The following is a 6,201-nucleotide window of genomic DNA, read 5'->3' as shown; positions in this document are numbered from 1 at the left end:
TTGTTGAACAGATATCAGAAGTACCCTCCATGACAACGAGCAGTCCCCTGGCGCCACCACAATCTCCAAGGAGAAGCTCGACATCGCCCGCTAGCTCGCCAAGCTCGGCATTGACATCATCGAGGCCAGGTTCCCCACCGCCTCCTAGGACCACTTTGACGCCATCGAGGCCATTGCCCTTGAGGTTGGTAACGCCGTCAACCCCCACGATTACGTCCCCGTCTTCTGTGGCCTCTCCCAGTGCAACGAGAAGGACATTCAGGCTGCCTGGGATGCCGTCCGGTTCGCCAAGGGCCCCAGGATCCACACGTTCATCACCACAAGCGGGATCCACATGGAGTATAAGCTGAAGAAGCGCAAGCAGGAGGTGATCGACATTGCGAGGAGGATGGTGGCCTTTGCCCAAGGCTTGGGCTGTGACGATGTCAAGTTCAGCCCCGAGGATGCTAGCAGGTTTTTTACGAAGCTCCTGTCTTTGCACGGTCTGTATGATCTGATTTGGTTCCTGGTGGCAGTCGAGTCTGTAAATCATCTGATTTGTCCCAGTCTAGTTGGTAGTTCGCGATCAATTTGTAGGCCACGGGCAGTGGCGTTGTTGGGGCAGGTAATTTCCTTCTTCTAGGTGTTATGTATGGTTTCTCGCATTCGTAAATGGGTATAGTTGACTTTTGTACTCCAGCTAGAACACAATGGCATGCTTTTGTTCTTTCCATTTTCGTCTCCTCCGCCTCCGCCGGCGGAGGAGACGAAAATGGAGAGTGAGACTTGGGGGTCAGTGAGTGAAGGGGAGAAAGGGTTTTAGTTTTACTGCGAGGGGGGGGGCGGGTCACCCGCCACCCCCTACCGTGCAAGGCCGACGTGGCCCTTCGTAAGTTTGACTTTTTGCTCATCATCATCAACAACCCTGCTCAAAACATCATATTTTAATTTCACACGGCTTTTCGAAGGAACATTTTCTCCCTCGTACTATGAGCGAGCATGATTACGAAATAGAATCTGCAATCTTAGAACTAAACATTCAACCAAAAAAAAAAAATATCTTAGAACTAAATCGATGGGAACTTATCAGCTTCCCGATTTCAACATATACAAGCTAAGATTCTATGTTCCGAAAATTGGAAAGCTTGTTTTAATGGTAGGTTTTACTCGAAACCTGTAATCTAGAATTTTGAATAAGTTTTTGTGTTTATCTTGATTTATATCTTTGCGCAATCTTGCAGTATTTCATAATATTGATGATGAGTGTATAATATGAAAGTTTCCATTTTATGACTAATACTTTTAATTATTAATGTTTCAAATTTTTCACGTGTTTAAATATAAATTATGGTAAGTGAATTGTAACAGCAAGTAGTGGTTATTAAAATTATAATTCATTATCATTGTATTAATAGCGGAACGTAAGTAGTGATATTGCTAGTATGAGTACCTGCTTCGGCTCGATCTAATGGAGTAAATGCAGACGATGGTAGATCAGCATAATCTCGCAGGTTTGGCGATGAAACTTCATGACCTTCCTCTGGAAATTGAGATGCATAAACATCCTCTGGGTCTGCAGGTGAGCGACTGACTCCTTCACTTGCATCAGGATATGAAGACTTCACTCCTTTCTCCTGATCTCCCCCTGTTTCCATGCCTACAGGTGGAGAAGAGTGTTCCTCAGGTTCTCCTTCTTCTCTTCTTTCTTCTTCAGGTCTTTCCTCCTTTGCTTCTTTTTCAGCTTCTCTTTCTTCTTCTTCCTTCTCCTCTGCTTCTTTTGTCATTTGTTCCGATTCTTTTGGTGGAACAGGATAACTTAAATTCTTCAAAGCCAATGCAGAGATGGTGATGTCTTCCTCATCATCTTCATCCTCAACGAGGAGAGCTCTTCTTCTCTTGGATGGAGCAACCATGGGCTCCCTCCCTTTTCTTTTAGCTGCAGAAGAGATTTGATGAGATTTGGCAGGAGTCTTCTCCTTGAATTTCTCCAACTCCTTACTCAGTTCCTTTAGACGCATTTTGGTCACCATTTTCAATCCTACCACCATATGATCGCATGGTCAAATACAAAAGATTTGCGGAGGCTGAATATTCAGATGTCTGAATAACTTTATAACAAGGCTTGGATAAGGGAGTTGACCTCTGTCCTTCATCATTGCTCTATACATGTGAAACATGACAGTGTGAGGGAGAGAAAACCTTTTTCCAAAGAGAATGGCATACATCGGCTTGGCCTCGAACTTGAAACATCGAGTCTTGGAAGTTGATTTTGGTCGGAGGCAATTAATCACAATCTTGTGAAGCAAGATGTTGAATGCACCCATCCTTAAGTAGGTGATCTTTTCATCTGTTCTCCTGTCCTTCACCAGTTCAAGTGTGGCCCGAGCAATGGAAACTTTGATTGGTTGATATCTTTCTCTTTCAACTTCTAACACATCTGCCAGCATATTCATATCCACAACATAGTCTTGGTCTTTAACGCTGAAAGAGAATCTATTCGCATCCAAAAAGCTAAGATTTGAATAGAAATATGCAGTTAATTCAGCATAGGCTTCTGTAGTGTTAGAGCAGAACTTTTCAAGTTGAAGATAACTGAACTTTTCCCTCAAGTTCACGTTCACAGCATCCAGAAAGTCAAAATCCACACTCCTAAGGTTTATTACCCCACGCTTCAGCAATTTCGAGTACAGATCCTTTTGCTCCTTCGATCTGAACAAATCTCCCATTTTTCCTTGATTTTCAACCGCAACACCCATTTTCGGTTGAAATTGACTGTACAATTTGTCATCATTATTCCCATCTACGATTCGGCACCCATCACGAGGATCACTTGGGATATTTGCAAGGGTTTCCTCAGCCACCCCTTTACGAGCAATTCCCAAACTTTCCATTTTTCGCGAGAAAGATATATTCGTTCCCATGTCCTTTGTCTTTAAGAAAATCATCAATATAGTTCAAAGGAGTACGAATTCCTTTTAAAGCACGATATAGCTGGTAAATATAAGCGGGCTTTTGAACTCTTACAGGGTCTGCATCTTCAATGATTTCTTCCTGTTGTTGATGATCAACGCCTTGAGGACTAGACGGAGGAAAATGACGCTGCTGAGAATGTTGTGGGCTCGCTTGCTGTTCTGGAGTCACTTCTTCTTCAGTAAGATCGAAGTGCGTAGGCCCCTCACTCATTCGCCGTGGTCCCCTGCTTGCGATTCTCGAAGACTTTCTTGAAGATGACATCTTTCTTAGTTTTTGGAAGATTCCTTGTTTGACTTTCCCAAGAAAGATGACAACTTTTTGAAGATTAAACAAAGAAGACAAACGGGAATGGAGGATCGATGCTTTCTAGGGTTTTCGAGAGTAAAGTGAAGAGGAATCGACAGTGCATGATCGGTTAAAAAGAGGCATAAATGACCGTCACAAAGGAAATAAAAAAAAAAGCCTTTTCAAAATAACTGTCTTTTTCCGCAAAAATAGCCATTTAAAAAATAACTTCCTTTTTGAAAATGAAACGATGCAATATTTACGTCAATTAAATATAGCAACAATTTAAACACAGTCTGACGATCGTACCTTTTCAAGATGAGATTAAGGAGAGAAAGACTTACAGTCTGACGGTCATACCAAGACTATTTTTCAGATAAAGTCTTGTAAGTTTGAGTCTGAAAGTCTTTAGACTTTGATATCCTCATACCTCAAAATGTTGAGTCTGGAACGTATAGATTCAAATTGATTTTTCTCCAAAGGCTTTGTGAATATATCCGCCGATTGATTCTTTGAGTCAACAAATTGAATTGAAACATCTCCATTTTGAACATGGTCTCTAATAAAGTGATGTCGAATCTCTATATGCTTTGCTCTTGAATGGAGAATTGGATTTTTGGTGAGGTTGATAGCGCTGGTGTTGTCGCAATTAATCTCCGTGCATGAGTCTTCAATTTCAAAGTCTCTTAGTTGTTGTTTTATCCATAGAATTTGCGAACAGCAGCTTCCAAGGGCTACATACTCGCTTCATTGTTGAAAAACACGGTGCTTTGTTTCCTTGAAAACCAAGACACATCACCTGCTTCCAAGCAACGGCAAGTTCCCGAAGTGCTCTTTCTATCAACTCGCAACCGGCTAGATCTGCGTCTCGAATATCCCCGGAAGATTAAAGTCTCCCTTCTTAGGATACCAAAGACCGATGCTTGATGATGAAGCAACGTATTTAATGATGCGTTTCACAGACTGAGATGGGATTCTCTAGGATCGATTGAAACCTAGCACGAGATGCAAACACTCAACAAAATGTCGAGGTCTAGAAGCGGTAAGATAAAGAAGTGAACCAATGATGCTCTGTACAGCTTTTGATCAACTTTCTTCCCTTCTTCATCTTTGTCTATTTTCAAAGAACTTGACATTGGTATGTCGGTCTTTTTGCACTTTTCCAGTCAAACCTTTTGACAAGATCATTAACATATTTTTCTTGATAAATAAAAGTTCCTTCCTTCAATTGTTTTACTTGAAGACCAAGAAAGAATGTTAACTCTCCCATCATACTCATTTCAAACTCATCCTACATAGACTTAGAAAATTTCTTGCACAGATTTTCATTAGAGGATCCGAAAATAATGTCATCAACATATATTTGAACAAGTAAGAAACTTTTGTTTTCCTTTTTGATAAATAAAGTCGTATCTACTTTACCTTTGACAAAACTATTTTGTATTAAGAACTTACTTAATCTGTCGTACCAAGCTCGATGTGCTTGCTTTAAACCATACAAAGCCTTTTTCACGAAGACCGAGTCCGGCTTTTTGGGTCTTCAAACCCCGGTGGTTGTTCCACATAAACTTCCTCATGGATAAATCCATTTAGGAAGGCACTTTTGACGTCCATTTGGAATAACCTGAAATTCTTATAACAAGCAAACGCAAGTAATAGTCGAATAGCTTCTAACCTTGCTACTGGTGCGTAAGTCTCATCATAGTCTATTCCTTCTTCTTGCGTATATCCCTTGGCCACGAGTCTTGCTTTGTTTCGTACGACTTTTCCTTTCTCATTCATCTTGTTTCTGAACACCCATTTAGCTCCAATAACAGTTTTACCTTTTGGTTTGGATGTCAGTTCCCAAACATCATTAACGTTGAACTGTCTCAGCTCTTCTTGCATAGCTTCAATCCAGCTTTCATCAGATAAAGCTTCTTCTATGCTCTTTGGTTCAATTTCAGAAACGAGAGCTACAGCACTAGACTCTTCTCCCTTTTTTGATCTGGTGCGAATTCCTTCATTAATTTCGCCGATAATAAGATCTTTGGGATGACTGGACTTATGCTTCCAGTTACTTGTTGATTTGTCTGGTTGATGATCTCTCTCTTTGTTTGGATCTTCACGAACAACCTGATGCTGGTTTTCCGTAGTCGAGATGCTTCTTGAGTTGTAAGCTTTGGAAGGTCCGGAGCGGTTCGAGACTCTTCTTGATGAGTTTGACTTGATTCATCTTGCGTTGAGTCTTGAAATTTGACATTCATTGACTCCTCCACAGACTGGCTTTTCTTGTTATAGACTCTGAAGGCTTTGCTTGATGTAGAATATCCAAGGAAGATACCTTCATATGATCTTTCTTCAAACTTACTAACTCGATCTTTTGCATTTTTTAATATAAAACATTTGCAACCGAATACATGAAAGTATGAAACAATAGGCTTCTTATCTTTGAATAACTCATAAGGGGTTTTCTCTAGAATAGGTCTTAAGAAGACTCTATTGATGATATAGCAAGCTGTTGAAACAGCTTCAGCCCAAAATCGTGAAGAAATCTTACTTTCAATTAAAAGAGTTCTAGCCATTTCTTGAAGAGATCTGTTCTTTCTTTCCACAACTCCATTTTGCTGAGGAGTATATGGAGAGGAGAACACATGCTTAAAGCTAGATTCATCACAAAATTTTGTAAAATCTTGATTTTCAAATTCACCTCCATGATCTGTTCTTATACTAGAGATAACACATCCTTTTCCATTTTGAACCTTTTTAGCAAATTTTTCAAAATACGAGAAGGTTTCGAACTTACTTGCAAGGAAATATACCCAAGTAAAACGGGAGTAATCATCCACAATTACTAGGCAATATTTCTTACCTCCAATACTCGTGTTCTTTGGTCCGAAGAGATCCATATGCAGCAAACGTAGTACATGATTAGTAGAGACATGATTTATTGGCTTAAATGAATTTCTTACCTGCTTTCCCGAG

Source organism: Eucalyptus grandis, chromosome 1 (genome assembly GCF_016545825.1).
Source record: "Eucalyptus grandis isolate ANBG69807.140 chromosome 1, ASM1654582v1, whole genome shotgun sequence".
Taxonomy (NCBI): Eukaryota; Viridiplantae; Streptophyta; class Magnoliopsida; order Myrtales; family Myrtaceae; genus Eucalyptus; species Eucalyptus grandis.
Note: the sequence above shows the minus strand (reverse complement) of the source record.